This window comes from Prionailurus viverrinus, chromosome C2 (genome assembly GCF_022837055.1).
Source record: "Prionailurus viverrinus isolate Anna chromosome C2, UM_Priviv_1.0, whole genome shotgun sequence".
Lineage (NCBI taxonomy): Eukaryota > Metazoa > Chordata > Mammalia > Carnivora > Felidae > Prionailurus > Prionailurus viverrinus.
The window spans coordinates 2804462-2820517 of NC_062569.1; the positions used below are offsets into that span (position 1 = coordinate 2804462).

The 16056-nt window shown below is 50.7% G+C and overlaps 1 long non-coding RNA gene and 1 pseudogene across 2 annotated transcripts in view; both read left to right on the forward strand.

Moving 5' to 3' along the window:
• The first annotated feature begins 755 nt into the window (after window positions 1-755).
• The window catches only part of LOC125175547 (uncharacterized), a 343167-nt gene continuing 327866 nt past the window's right edge, over window positions 756-16056 (forward strand). For both annotated transcript variants that reach the window (XR_007155869.1, XR_007155868.1), the window contains exon 1: window positions 756-1361. This is a non-coding gene — a long non-coding RNA (uncharacterized LOC125175547). The remainder of the gene's footprint in view (window positions 1362-16056) is intronic.
• On the forward strand, window positions 8080-8203 carry LOC125175935 (uncharacterized; annotated as a pseudogene).

Sequence of the window (16056 nt, forward strand, 5' to 3'; positions counted from 1 at the left end):
CCACAGCTAGTATTCTTATTATTGTGATTCTGAATTGTGGTTCAGACATCTTGCTTGTATCTGTGTTGGTTAAGTCCCTGGCTGTTGTTTCTTCCTGCTCTTTCTTTTGGGGCAAATTCCTTCATTTCATCATTTTGAAGGGAGAAAAGGAATTGATAAGGTAAAAAAATTAAAATTAAAAATCAAAACCAACACACACACACAAAAATGAAATAAATGATGCTAGTTTCTAGGTGTGTTTTGGTCTGGTTATTGAAAGGAGCTTGATAGATTAGAGAAAAAAGGGGGAAAACAGATAACATTTGAAAATTTGAGAAAATGAATACAATGAAATAGAATACAACCACATGATGGAGGTAAAATGGAATTTGAAAAAGTTACAAAAAGTAAAAAATATAGTAGAAAAAATAGATAAATATTTTTAATAAAAATGGAAAATAAAAATAAAATTTTTGTCTTTCTGTATTCAAGAAAAAGGAAAAAGAAAAAAAATTGAATAGATGGATCAGTGAATAGACTGAAATACAATTGAGATTACATTGTTTTCCTCTAGAAGTCAAACTACGAAGCGCTTTATAGTCCGCGCACCAAGCAGGTGGAGAGACTTGTGTTCCTTGAAGCGCGAAGTTGGCCCTGTTGGGCGGGGCTTAGTGTAACAGCTCCATTCTCCACTAGATGGCGCTGCCTCATTTACTCCGGTGGGTTGTTGTGGCGCTTGTAGGTGTGTATGCGCATGCGCGGAGCGGTGAAAATGGTGTGGCCCAGCTACTCAAGCCTCTGGTAGTGGAACTCTGCTCTCTGCGACCTGCAATCGCGCACGTGTCATTTGTCTCCGGCTTCCGTCCACTCCCCACTTTTATACTGCCGGTGACCAAGCCGTCAGGTTGCCAGGCAGCACCTCCCTGCTGAGTTTGATCTCAGACGCGGCTGTGTCTTCCGACCCCTCACTTCTGAGGGATTGCGGCTTTGTCCCTCCCAGAGCCTCTGCCAGAGGGTCTCCCCGAGCAATGGCCGGTGCCGGCCGCACCCAGGAATCCTCGAGGGACCGGGCTGCCGCCGCCGCCCAGAAACTGCAGCCGCCCCAGAAAAAGTCGACGCGATCGTGTAGCAGCAGCGCCTCAGGGATTCCGGGAAATCACAACACACATCTGGCGCCAGGCTTCACCCCCAGCGGCCTTGTTCCAGCACCAGCGGGTGCGGTTGTTCTCCGGGTCCGCTGACACCTTTGCCTGTGGCGGGGAGGGCACACAGCCTCTACCAGGTGTCCTCCCGGCAGGGGAACCGCCTCTCCCGCGTGGCTGAAGACCCCCAGACTCGACTCTGCTCCTGGGGACTCGCCCTTCCCACCAGAGCACCGCCAGGTATCGAGCCGCGGAGTTTCAGACTCTGCGATCCTGTTTTTAGAGTCTGAATGGAACTTAAACCCTCTCCTGTCTCCTTTCTCCCTTTTAAGTTCAGTCCCTGCAGCTGTTTCCACTTTTCCACCTTCTCTCCAGCTGCTTTTGGGGAGGGGTGCTTTCCCCGTACTCTCCACTGCCCCCCCCCCCTCGCCCCCATCTCCACCCTTCCCCCCCCCCCCCCCAAACAGCTCCCTGCCCTCCAGGGCTTCTCTCTCCCCCAGTTCACCTCTCCGTGCCGCGTATCTGCTGAGTTCTGTGGTTCAGGTTGTGCAGATTGTTGTGTTAATCCTCAGGTCAGTTTTCTGGGTGTGCAGGATGGTTTAGTGTTGGTCGGGCTGTATTTCATGGACACGAGAGGTAAAAAAAAAAAAAAAATCTTCCTGCTCTTCTGCCATCCTGACTCCCCCTTACACCGGCCATTTTGAACAGGGTGGGAAAGACCGTCAAGACTGTTCTAACCCCAGAGTAAGTCAAATATGGCCTTCTAGGTAAACAACAATATTGAATACTTGAATCAGCCAGGCGTGAGTGTGAATTCTGGCCGCCACTGGTCGAAAGCAAGTTCTTGAAATCTCTGGGACAGTTTCTTTATCTACGAGACCAAAGGAATGAGGCCCGTTTTGTAGAGCTGGCAACCGTGTGGGGCAGTGAGGTGTCGACAGATGCTAGTTCCTTCCTTCCTCAGAATTCCTTGCTTCTCAGAAGCAAACCTTCCAAGTCGGGTGAAAACATGAGGAGCCGTTTGCCAGAACACCAACGGAGGACAGACGACGAACCCACGGAGTTTCTTTCAGGGGATGCTTTCTGTACCCTGATCCACCTGACACTTAGCTTTCTCTTTGCTTTAACCTTTCCTGGCCATCTCGGTCCGTTACGTCACCTCCGTAGAAGGTGAGCGGAGGAATGATGGGAGACCAATCGATAAATCAGTGTTGCTCTATTTTAGCCACCCTGCGGGAGGTTTGGCGGATAGGAGTTGTGTACGTTTGCTTGAACATTTTAAACTCTGTGGGTTTCCTCCTGGGAATGCTGCCCTCACCTCCATCGAGAGCTCTGGGAACTTCCCTGACATCCGTTGACAGCCGTATCCCCACAAACCGGGGGATAGAGCTGGCTCCACCGGCGAGGTGGGAGGTCTGATGTGGGGAGGGTTTGGCATCGCAGCCACCTACACACCTTCCCACGCACAGCCGGTGGCGTCTCCTAGGCCTCTCTGGGGGTCGGGCCTGTGGCTTCCTGCCTCTCACCCCTCACTCAGCCCTGCTTGTGCCCAGGTAAGGCCCAGGGCGGGTTTGGACTCAGATGAACAAGAACAGCCGGGGAGTGGGTTCTGTGGCACGTGCCTCCTGCCCTCACCGGGGGCACCCCACTCTTTGCTCTATGCCCCAACCATCCTGGCCACTTGTGGATGCTCAGCGGTCACGCCCGCCTGGCCCCACATTCCTCCGACCCCTGCCTCCTGCAGGGATCTAGCTCATTCTTCACAGCTCTTCTGGGAATTAACCGCCCCTAGGATGGTTGTGCTTCCTCCTTCCCGGCCCCCTCTATGCAAGGCAGCTCGCTCTGGGGCTCCTCGGTGCAGACCTTGCCTTCTCGGGTTCCGTCACCCTGCATTATGAAAGCGTGTTGACTTCTTTGAAGGAGAGGCTGTGACACGTCAACCCTAGCTCTTCTCTGTGTTCTGCACCTGACCCTTCCTTACTCTCCTCCCTGCCCTGGGTGCCCCCGGGCGGTCCTCCTCATCCCTAGGATGGGTTATTGTAGCGGCCTGTTACCTACCCTCCAAACCGGTCACCAGGGTGTCCTCCGAGAATGCACGTGGGACTGCCGTTCCTCCCAGAGGCCTTAGTGGGTTCCCTCGTGCCCACGGGGACTGCACCAGTCTGAGTCAGGGGTTTACTGGAGAGATGGAGGGGCTGTGGATGCGACATGGGGAAGGGCAGGCAGCTGATACGGGGTGTGCCAGTGAGCAGACGACCACCGTGGAGGATGGGAGCCCGATCCCGCAGGGGCCCCAAGACGCCGAGAACGGGCCTCGGAATTGCCACGAACGGGGTGACGAACCCAGCTCTTCTCCAAGGCTCCCACTGGTCCTTGGCTGAGTTTGCTCCCAGGAGTGTTAATTATCTGACACCGTGGTCTGCCCTGCATAGGGGCCAGCGGGCTCCATCGGCCAGAGGCTGCCCCCAGGCAGAGTGCAGGCGCGTGCCAGAAGCAGCTGTCTGTGGAGCACCGAGCGCCGAGGGCAGCGGGAGGGGCGCTGGCGGGATCCCCACAGCCTGGCTCCTGAGGCCTCGTGCCAGGCAGCCACCTCCCACCTCTTCCGCCTGCACCAGTTCTTGGGTCCAGTGGCCCCCGTGCTGCGTGCGGGGCCCTGCACACCCTGGCCGAGTTGTTTGCTTGTGTGTTGGTTGGTTGCCCCCATGCTCTTGCTTGTGCTATGCCATCTGTCTTGGATGCCCTTTTCTCATTTCTCCATCTGGTTAATGCCTACACGTTTTTCAAACTTCAGCCTGACCTCCTCCAGGAAGCCTTTCTTGACTAACCCCTTCCCCAGCCCGACTCAGATGCCCCTTTGCAACATCTTTCGCCGAGCTGTTTCCCTCCCCAGACCGTGGGATCCGTGGCACATACTCCCCATGTGATTCATCTTCAAGTCCCTAGTAATGAGTGAGCGTGTGGCCTGGCACATGGCAAATATGTGTTGGACTGAATTATGCATCTGTGTTTCATTGTGAAGCACATGCTTGGGGCTCTGTACTCGGGTCCTGACTTGAACTCGTCTTTGCCCCACTCTCTTCTCATTGGCAGAGGGAGCAAGGAAATAAAACTGAGACCCCTACCCCCCCACCCCCTGCCCCTCTACCAGGGGGAAAAGGCACTTCGTTCTTCCGTCCGGAGAGACTGGAGCTGAAAGTGGTGACCACAGGGAGGCGGAGAAGCCGGAGGGGGTAGAAAGCACTAGGGAAACGCACACGTGCGTGCACTCACGCACAGACACACACGCACTTGTGCATGCACGTGCAGAGAAATGTGGACAGACAGGTCCACATGCAGATAGAGAAGAGATAGAGGAAGAATAACAGACAGACGGAGAGGGACTGGACCCGCAAGAAAGGGAAAAGGGGATTGAGGGAAGCAGGAATGCACGACAAGGAAAAAGGAGAGAGAGAGAAAAGAATGGAAGGCGGGAGACGGGAAAGCGGAAAGTAAGGCTCTGGAATGTGCTAACGGGAAAGCAGGTGAGTAAGAAGCCCTGGAAGGTGGGAGCCTGCGTGGTTCGGTTGTCGAGCGGCTGAGCGTGGCGGGGACTCAGGACACGCTCTCCCGGCCGGTGAGTTCGAGCCCCACATCAGCAGGGCGGAGCCCGCTTTGGATCTCTGGCTCCCTCTCTCTCTGACCCTCCTCCACGGTCTTTGTTGCACCGTGGCACCTGCTCTGGTGGCCGGCCGTGTGTAGCGTTTGCGGGACCATCTCTAAACCTTCTTTCGGAGACTCAAATGCACTGGAGCAGAGCAGACCCACCCACGCAGCGGCTCCCACGTGCATGCCTTTGGCCTTGTGCTGTTGGGCTGTGGTGGCTCATGAAAGAATAATGACCCACATCCATTTTTAAAGCTGCCCAGTGCTCCTCACAGCCCAGCTGTCTAAACGTTTGCAAAGCTGGCAACGTGGCCCCGTGGGAGGAGGCCCCGAGACTCGCCCCAGGGTCGGCTTGGCTGCCCACCCCGGCTGGCTCCTGGGTGCCGTCACCGTGCCGGGGAGGGGACAGAAATGGCTCTGCCTGCCTCTTGGGTCACAGGGCAGGAGCCACGAGAATAGGGCCCTGCAGGAATTCTCTTCCTCCCGCGCGCCCAGGTGGACTTTGGAGCTTGGGAAGAATTCTGGTCTTAGAGGCAAGTCCTTCGACGAAATCTGTTACCACAGACATTCTCTTCCCCACCTTTGCTCGACAGCCGCTGTGCCAGGTACTAAGCCATCAACTCCCAGCTCTGAACCCGGTATGCCGCGCTCGGCGGGGCGATGCTGGGCGTTGGAACCCCGGATCTGCCTTGCCCGCTGACTCCCTGCCAGGATTTGCCAGCAGGGGCGCAAGAGGGAGGAAGGGTCTGCTCGCTGCTGTTTCCCTGCCGATGGGTGGGAGGGCAGCACCCCAGCAATGCCTCCCCCCACCGGCAGCGCCCTCTCGGGCCGCGGCAGCAGCCGAATGCCCAGCGTGGCTGTGTCAGTGCTCAGGGCCAGCCTCGCTGCTCCCCTCGGAGACACCAGCGCTGGCCAGGGGCGTCCCCTCCCCCGGAAGCCTGGGCCCCGTCTCTGCGGGGGCCCTCCCCCCAACTTCGGCATCCTAACGGTCCCAGCATTCCTCCAGCGTTGCCCCAACCCCGGGGGTTTCACCTCGCCCTGGTGTTCGGGGTTCTGGAGTACCCAAAACGCGATTGCCCGGCTCCCTGCGCAGCCCCGGGCCGATGGGGCAGGTGCGTCACCTGTTCCCTGCCCTCCCTCCCTGACCTCGGTTATCTCATTACCAATATTCTAGGAAGGTAACAGCCCTTTCGGTTCCCGAAACACGCAGGCCACCCCTTCTCGCCCGTCCCCACGGCGGCTCTGTGTGGCCTGTACTAGCCGCGCCTCGGCATCCAGAGAGGCAGAGGGACTTGCCCGCGGTCCTAGTGAGTCGCACACGGCTGGTTTCAAGTTCACATTTGTCGTCCCGGTTCTTCCTCTTTCCCCTGCGGCCTGTCTCGAGTTGAATGCACCTGCCGGCCAGCTGTAGTTACCTACCGTTTTCCTGTTGGCTTGCCACCATGCCTGCCCTGCCCTTGGCCCTTGGGCTTTGAACTTTGTCTGTGGCTGTCTGGATCCTTCACCTTCTGCGGGGCATCTCCTTAACGCTGGTGTCCCTCCCCCTTCCCGTGAGTTTGCATTGAAACTAAAAGCTTTCTAGAACCTTGGACTTAGACCTCGTTCACTTAAAAGGCACTTCCCAGAACACTCAATTTTATTCGTACTATAAAACAATCCATGTTAAATAGCTGGGTCACTGCATATTCGCAGACATCTCAGCTCTGAACTGCTTTATTTGGATGGCTACTGAAGTATATTCCCAGAAAAGATGCTGCTGGGTGGCACGGGAGAGGCTTGCCCGGGTTGGGTACTTCCAGGGCAGCTCCAGGCATCTTTGTGCCTTAGTGTCACCCCCCACGCCACCTGTGTGCTGCCACCGAGAACAGAAACATGCCCGAGGGAGTGCCCGCTCTCGGACTGCTTCCAGCGTAATTAATGAAAGCAGAGCTTTGCTTAAAGATCCTGCAGCAACAGTAAGTACCAGGCTGCAGCTATGTCGGAGGGGAAGGAGCTAGGAGTTAGGGGACTGGCAGGAGTGAGAAACTTGAGCAAATACCAACCTGTGTGATCCCGAGTTTGCTTAACTTTAAAATGGGGATACTAATAATACTGTCCTAGACTGGGGAGTGATTTTGAAAATATTAGGATCCAGGCATGGCCAAATTCTCCCTTCCCTATCATCCCCCATACCCATCAGGGTATCCCTCATACCATCTTAAGGAAAGTATCCCCAAAATAATTCAATGGGAATCAAAGTAGAGCTTTATTGATTTCTCAGCAGGTACCCCAAACCCTCAGTGTGGTTGCATTGATTTTATATTGCTTTGTGGCCTAATACAGCACCCGTTTATTATCTCACGGTGTCTATGGGTCAGGATTTGGGGCATGGTTTACCTGGGTCCCCTGTTTCACGGTCTTTCGTGAGGCTGCGATCAAAGGGCTGCAATTCCCATCTGAAGGTTTGGCTGGCAAGGGTCTGCGTGGCTCATTCACGTGGCCGATGGCAGAATTCAGCTACTCACATGAGGTTACACTGAGAGCCTCAGCTCCTTGCCGGCTGTTGGCCCGAGGTCACCCTCTGTTCCTCGTCACGGGGACCCCTGCAATAGGGCAGCTTACGTCATCAAAGCTAGCAAAGGGCAGAGTCCGTTAGCAAGATGATGTGACACTTTTACGCAGCCTCATCAGGGACATCTTCTCACCTCTGCCATGTGCTGCTGGCTGGAACCAAGTCACCATTGGGGCAACCGTCCTCACTGGGAGGGGATCACATCAGAGTGCAAACGCCAAGTGGTGGAGATCACCGGGGGCCTCTCAGAAGCTGCTTACTGCAATAGGGCTCTTGGATGCAAGCTGGATAAAGAATATGACTGGGACTTGGGTCTCCAGTGGGGACTCCCACATCTCTCTCCCTTACCCACTCTATAAAATCTAAATCTTGGGATCCATTCGCCAAGGTGTACCTGGAGAGGGGGGTATGAACCTTCAAGTGGTCTGCTTATCCATTGCTGGCTTATTTGGTGGAAGGAAAAGGTGGATGGGGCAGACTTACTCCAGGGGCCAGGCCTAAGGCAGGAGGAAAGGATTGAGCCTGGGATCCCACACTGGCAACATGGCGACACGCTGAATGAATGATGTGGTCTCTGATCGGTTAGGTCAGCAACTCCCTTACACGGTAGGGTTCCCTGCAGTGGGAAGAGCAGAGACGGCCTTGTAGGAAGAAGGGCTGAGCCCTGTGGCCCGGTGGCTGTGAAGGCTAAGTGGCAGCATTATGCAACTGGACCAGGTGTGTTAAAGAGTACTTTAACGTTGAATTTTTAAAGAAGTCTTACATAGCTTTGCGCAGTGACAGTATCGTAGCCAACGAGGTTTATACGAGGCGCAATTGTTGCTAATTGAACACTTTTCCCAATACCCCCGCCGTGATGACTTGAAATAAATGAGTCTTACACACGTATAAAATAAGCTCCAGGATAAGAGGTCACTTGGTAAGAGGGTCCAGGAAAGATCTCGTGGAGGAAATTAAATGTAAGATGCTGATAAGCAAAGGGAGGCCAGGTGAGGGCAAGGGTACAGAGGTGGGAAGCCCTGATTCATTCATTCAGCAATCATGATTGAGAACTGACTCTACACCAGCTCTTAAACTGAAAATGTGGAACTAAAAGTAACAGTGTGGACAAATGGAAGAGGCAGATGGGTGCACACAGAGCTTGACCATATACTGACCCAAGAAATAATTAAGATAGCTACAGAGCTTAAAAGGAGCTTAAAGGAGGAGAGGGGTTAATCCCACTGGACAGAGGAGAGAGGGAGCAAAGGGGTAAACAACAACAACACAGAGAAAACCACACGAGTGAGATCCAAGATGTATCTTGCAGGCTGAACAAAGCAGTTTATGGAGGCAGTGGGTGAGTCTGGTTGGAGGGGAAAGTTTTGTGCAAGGAAGAAGTGGGGGCTGTACATGCTCTGCCCAGTAACAGTGATGATCAGGGATCTTGTTGCATCTTCCTTCCCTTAGCTGCTGTATCAGTTAGCTGTTGCTGTGTAACAAACCACCCCCAAATGAAGTGGCTTAAAACATCACCTTTCCTTTCCTTTCCTTTCCTTTCCTTTCCTTTCCTTTCCTCCTCTTTCTTTCTTTCTTTCTTTCTTTCTTTCTTTCTTTCTTTCTTTCTTTCTTTCTCAGCTTTATTGAGGTGTAATTGATACATCAAAAAACTACACATATTGAATGATATGATTCGATGAGTTCCAGCATAAATACACCTGAGATAGCATCACTACCACAATCAAAGTAATAAATATATCTAAAAGTTTAGTTTCCTTGTATCTCTTTGCTTTTTGTTGTTGTTGTGGAAACACTTAACATGAGTCTACCCTGCTAATGATTTTTTAAGTGCACAACACCGTATTGTTAATCATAGGCCCTTTGTTGTATGGCAAGTCTCTAATTCATTTATCTTGCCCAACTGTAACTTTATACCCATTGAACAAGTCCCCATATCCCCCTTCCCCCATCCTCTGGCAACCACCATTCTATTTAACAATTCATGATTTTGTGGCCTGGCTGAGCTCAGCTGGGAGGTTTTCCTGCTCTACATGATGTTGGCAGGGGTCACTGCTATGTCTGCATTCAGCTGGGAGTTTGGCTGGGGCTAGGATGTCCAAAATAGCTTCCCTGACATGTTTCTTGCCTCGGTTCAGGTGTCTAGAATGACTGGCTGGGACTCCATCTCCAGATGGGCCCTCATCATATTTCTTCATGGCTGCTGGGTTCTACAAGAATTCAAGTGGGAACTGTCAGTTCTCCTAGGGCCTTGACATTCGAATTTGTACAACATCGTGTTTGCCGTATTCTATTAGTCGAGACAAGTCCCGGGGCCAGATGTAAGGGTAAGGGAAATCGATTCCTTGCAGGGAGGAGTGGCACATGTATACTGGGGGGTCATCACTGCAGATGGTCTACGACAGCTGCACCCTTGTCCTCATACTTGATGTAAGAAACGAGGTTCAGTTGAACCTTGCGGTAATTGCGATCATTCAAGCAAACGGGAGGGATCCCCTGGAGGGTTTGAAAGCTCTTAGGGGCTTATGTTCCCCCTGAAACCATGATGTTTTTGCCAGAGAAGCTGCCAGTCCCAGCTCAAAGACGAGGGAGTAAAAGACAGCACATTTTAATTCTCTCTCAAAAGTAAGCCAGACACGGGATGCCATCAGGATTTGAAAACATTTCTTTAAATCTGATGCACTTACATCCAAAGGCAGGTCATGAATTTGCTTCATCAGTAAAGCTTCAATCTCCTTGATGAGCATATGCAACAGAAACTGAACACAAAAGGCATAAAATTACCATGGTGATGGCTAATTGTGGCGAATCCGCATCTTAGTTCACAGTAACACAAATAACACTCCGGTGGGCTAAGGTGCTGGGATACAGAAAGTATTATTCTGTTTAAAAGGTTGTGAAAATCACAGTCTGCATACATTTGCACGCTCTGATTAAAGTCACATGAGAAATATAGAAAATCAAACATTACTTAATGGTGAATGGGAAAAGGACATCCTCATTTCCCCCAAAGCTATTTGGGACTCTGGTTTAGTATTACGGCGTGAGGAACTGCAATGTGGTTGGTATCCTCTGTAATCAAGAGATGTTGGGGAAACAAGGGATCGATTTTTAGGGTCCTCTTATCTCCCTCTCAGCAGCTTTTTATACGTTGGCATCTTCTTTCCCAGATGCCCAGAGCTCCTTAGGAACCGGTGCTGTGGGAGGCACCACGGGGAAGACAAAGTCAGGAGAAATACGAGGCTGAACTTTACTGTCATACCCAGGAGGCCTCAACACCTGCCAACTTTGGGCAGTTTAGCTCCGTGAGACTTCATTTCCTTATGTATAAACTGGGAAATGTATGCATCTTGAATAAAAGCAGCCCGAACATAATGGTTGTTTAATGTCCATGTTAGAAAAGACCAGTGCACATGAGATAATGGCCGTCAGGGAGGCTCCAGCGATGCACTAAAATGTGGTTTGGAGTCTAGGTTCTGGAAAAATTTGGACAAGGAGGTCAGGTTTCCTGAGTAAGGAGAGGCTTGGGCTGGCATAGTTGGGGCAGGCTAAGAGGCTGTTCTTGGGAGGCATCTAATGGGGAAACGTGTGGAGGCAGAAATAGGCATGTTCGTGGACAGTGGGGAGACTTATGATGAGTGCAGGAAAGCAACGGTGACCCATGATGGGGTCACATCATGGAAGGCAGTGAAACCTAGGCATAGGAGTGTCCTTAGCAAGGAGGCTTAAGCTCTGAATGCCTTTAGGCAACTGCACATATTCCCAATTATTTTAAGTTTGTGTGACGTATTCCCTACTTCCCAGCCAAACCCACTTCAGTTTCCGTTTTTCTCTCTTTTTCCAAATCACACTGTCCTCTTCCTTCTGTAATCTGCTGTTTACTTCCAAGCGCAATTAAAGGACTGGGCCAAAAGCAAATGGAGCACATCTTGCCAACTCTACCTGCAAAACGCATTGCATTTGCTTAACTGTGACTCAGATTTGGAACGACCCAAAAAGGAAAGGGCAATAGTGTTTGGGTGGTGACAGAACCATCCATTACACTGCTGGAAGCCAAGACAGGGAGCCAGTAGAACTGTTTGAGAAAAGATGAGCCGTGAAGCAAGATTAATAATAACTCTTCGTGCCTGTGTTGTGATTTTGCAGAGTTTAGAACATTCTCACAGCCAGTAACTCATGTAATTTTTAGGACAACCCATGAGGTTGTTAAAGAAAATGTTGTTGTCCTTATTTTATACATGGGAGAGGTGAAATGGAAAGAAAAAGAAGGCTTGCCCAAAGTCACACAGAAGGCAGCTGGTGGGGTAAATGGAGGCTCAGGTGGCTTGTTATGTTTCTACCCATCAAAGATACGTTCCATGTCTACTGCTCCTGACGTTTGCTCTGATCACCCCTGCCGTGGTCCTGGCAGGGACACTGGGTCAGGGATTAAGTAGCTGGGAAATCAGTCAGAAGGCTATTTTGGTGACCCAGACACAAGGCGGGGGGGGGGGGGGGGGGTTCATGACTATAGATCCTCCCTCTTTTCCAGGACCCCTCTGGGCATTGTTTCGCAGTCTCCCAAGGGGCCTCCTTTCTTTTGTCCACTCCTTAGACATGGACACCTCTCCGTGTTTGGCCATGGTCTCTATTCTCTTCTTGCTCTTCGTGCTCCCATGGGTGACACCTGCCTCTCTCCACCATGCTTTTGCCGTCATTTCTAAATTCGCATCTGTAGCCACACTCACTCCCAGATCCAGATCCATTTAAGGACAGTATCTTGACTCACAAATCTCACCCTTTCTCTTTGTCTCTGGAGTCACACACTGGCCTTTGTCCCTTCCTGCTCCTGAACCCTAAATTCTCCCTCTCCTGTGAATCATTCTTAGTAACATTGAAAATGCTCAAATGTCTCCCACTAAAAAATGAAAACAAGAAACAAGCTTCCTCAAATGATCTTCGAACCCACTTCTGTCTGCAACCACAGACCCGTTTCTCCTCTCTCCTTCGTGTACGAACTTCTCTGGGGCATTTTGGGTGCTTGCTGTCTCCATTTTTTACCTCCCACCCACACTTCTCAGCCAACTAATCTGGTCCCCACCATAATAGGTCTGGCTGGGATCCCCAGGGACCTCCATCTCACTAAATCTAGTGATGCTTTCTGTGTCCACCCAGTCACTCCACTAGAAATCTGAGAATCATCCTCGATTGTTTCATTTCCCACCACACTTAGGCACTAAAGTCCTATATCTTCTATCTCAATATCGCACGTATGTGCACCCTTCTCTTGAACCCCACCTTCCCCATCTTAGTAAAGGAATTCTTTTGCTCAAAATACTGTAACAGCTTCGAATTTGTGCTTCTGACACCACCAACACTGCCTCCTAATTCCCTTTCACTATTGGAGTCGTTGCTCTAAAATACTTGTACGCATATCGTTTCCTTCTCAAAGGTTCAACAGTCTCCTGTTTGGGTGAAAGATAAAAACGTAAACTCCTTTGCATTCTTTTCTTGCTGATTGTTGCTAATAGGTTCAGAGTCCTCTCTTCCTGTTTGTCCCGTCTCCTTCCTCTCTTTGTTCCCGACACAACAAAGGCCCTTCCCATGGTGCTCATGTGTGGCCGGACTTGCTTGTGCCTTTGTCTTTGTTGATGTTCTTCATTCTTCCTGGGATGCTCTCCTTGCCCACCTAGCAAATGTTTTCCTGTCCTTCTTGCTCAGCAGCCTGACATCATGTCCTTCTTCTGGGAAGCCTTTCTTGCTCCCCTCCCTTAAGGCAGATTGCACACCGCTTCTCTTAGGTCCCTAGCACACATGGTATACACTTGTTCTAAAGTAAGGACCTATTTTTGAGCTTGGGTTCCCAGGAGAGGGGGCCCACTGCCTCACCTGAGGAGCTACAACGCTTAGCACGATCATGCCTGGCTGGCACTCAACCAACGGTTTTTTTTTTTTTTTCAACGTTTATTTATTTTTGGGACAGAGAGAGACAGAGCATGAACGGGGGAGGGGCAGAGAGAGAGGGAGACACAGAATCGGAAACAGGCTCCAGGCTCTGAGCCATCAGCCCAGAGCCTGACGCGGGGCTCGAACTCATGGACCGCGAGATTGTGACCTGGCTGAAGTCGGACGCTTAACCGACTGCGCCACCCAGGTGCCCCTCAACCAACGGTTTTTAAACACATGGATATGTTTACATCGAGTGAGGTAATCATTTGGTCAGCCACAGGAACCCCCCGACTTGGGCTAATTTGTGTAAACAGGATTTATGTTGAGGCTTCTGGAAATAACATCCAAACCGTATGCAGTACAGGCAGGCTCTGCAGAATATCAGAGAGCTGTCAGGCAGTCGTTCTCTTTGTCTTTCTCTGGGGCTTCATTCTTTCTTGTCTGCTCCTGTCTGCACATCTTCTCTGTCCTCCTCTTCTATACCCGCTTTCTCTGCGAGGCCCTCACTCTCTGAAGCTCCATAGCTTTGGCTGGCATCCAGCTTTGCGTCACGCGTCTGCCCTCAGCACATGCTGCAGTGCCAACACCTGACTTGCGACAGTCCCTGTGTCTCAGTTCACATTATCTAGGAAATTTATCGGTTCGTGGCCAGCCAATGGGATGGCTACCTTTGAATTGATTCCATTCACTGTCACTAAGGGGGAAAAGTGACTTGGCCTGAAGCTGTTGGTTAGAAAGGAGTATCTGACATGGGATGTTGAAAGGGCAGGTAAATTGATAGATTACCAAAGAAGGGACAGAATCACAGTTTTGTAAATTTGCTTATCAGAACCACTGCAGCTGGGAGTCATGTGAATAGCTGAAGCCATGGACAGTCATTTCTCCAAGCTTTCAGTGCCCCAGAGAGCCTTCTGTCCACCTCGGCCCTGTGTCAACTCCAGATTCTTCATCCCGTCTCCAGCTTTGGTGTCTTTCAGTCCAGCAAAGCAGCCTCACACCTAGGATATCAAACGGAAGCCAACTGATCACTCAGCGAGGGTATGGCTCAGCCTTTGGGTGTTTAACACAGGCTGAGTTTTATGGCAGCAATTCTGGGCCAATAAAGTGCTTTGTCCTGAACTGGCATTTCCGGAGGGAGTAGCTCTAGCCCCACGCATTAGAGATTGGGCTTTAGACCCTGGCTGGGTCTTCCGTTCTCCAATTCTTCCCCAGGGCGTTGCTTTCGTGGATTTGCAGGTATCCAAGAAGTAGCGTGAAGTAGAAAGACCACAATTGTGAAGTCAGACAGGCTTGTGTTTCATTTTCACCTTTAATCTTTGCATGCTTCTGTCTTTCCTTCTCCGATAACCCAGAGTAATTTCCCAGGGGGCACATGTACAGAGCTGAGTGTCCTAGGCTCGTTTTGGGCTTATGATGCAAACAAGCCCAGGGATACCTTGTTTATTGCTTCCCACCAGCGAACTAGTATATCTTCCAACTCAGGGCACCCTGAGTCTCTGGGCCATCCGATAAAAGAAATGATTTGTGTTTGAGGTTCAGAGGCGATGAGAGCGATGTCGTCATGACTGACGTTTCTTTTTTTTTTCAACGTTTTTTTTTTTTTTTTTTTTTGGGGACAGAGAGAGACAGAGCATGAACGGGGAAGGGGCAGAGAGAGAGGGAGACACAGAATCGGAAACAGGCTCCAGGCTCTGAGCCATCAGCCCAGAGCCTGACGCGGGGCTCGAACTCACGGACCGCGAGATCGTGACCTGGCTGAAGTCGGACGCTTAACCGACTGCGCCACCCAGGCGCCCCATGACTGACATTTCTATTTGGACATCTGGGTGTAGGGCTTTAAGGAATTGTCAAGGAATGGCATGTTTGACATTATTTGGGCATCGGGAGGCAGGAGAACCAGGCTTAAAAGAAGTTTTTTGGGGGAAAATGATCAAACCTCCAGGCTCAGTCTCCTTTTGTATGAATTATAGACTGTAAGGAATGTACTGTAGGAGGAGTAAGGCTTGTCAGAGTCTTGGATACGGTGGCTGGAATAAACAATCAGTTGAAGAAGGTCAAGGCTGCTCTCTTCCTCTGTCACTGGTAATAAATATTGTGCAAGTTGTGCTACTTCCCAGGACATAAGAGGGCCGGTGAACAAACTGAGGAAGTTTGAAATTTGGTGGTCTCCAAACTGTAAGCCAAACTAAGCCTATTTGGGTGCTCTACCTGTGCTCACGATGTTCTGTGGCCAAGTAAACTCTGCCTAAAAGGAAGTTTAAAAGGTTTTATTTATAATTTAAAGAACTTATTGCAACATTGGTCAGAATGTTTAATATGTACACACACACACACACACACACACACACACATATATATATATATATAAAATCTGGGGGTACATATGGTATGTAGCACCAAGCTTGTTTTAAATTCTTTTAAACATTTATTTACTTTTGAGAAGCAGAGTGAGACAGAGCATGAGTGGGGGAGGGGCACAGAGAGAAAGAGACCACAGAATCCAAGGTAGGCTCCAGGTTCTGAGCCATCAGCACAGAGCCCGACGCGGGGCTCGAACTCACCAACCCTGAGATCATGACCTGAGCTGAAGTCGGACGCTTCACCCACTGAGCCACCCAGGCACCCCTTACCAAGCTTGTTTTATGATACAATCATTTTTCCCACTTTTCTTTTCGGTAGAACACTTTATGAGGCCATCATTATACGAAACCCTGTAAAGCCGTGCAGAAGTTAAATTCAACAAACACTGTTCCTCGCTGTGCATGTACGTAGGACTGTGTTAAGTATTGCAGGTAATGAGACTAGTCAGGAGTCCTT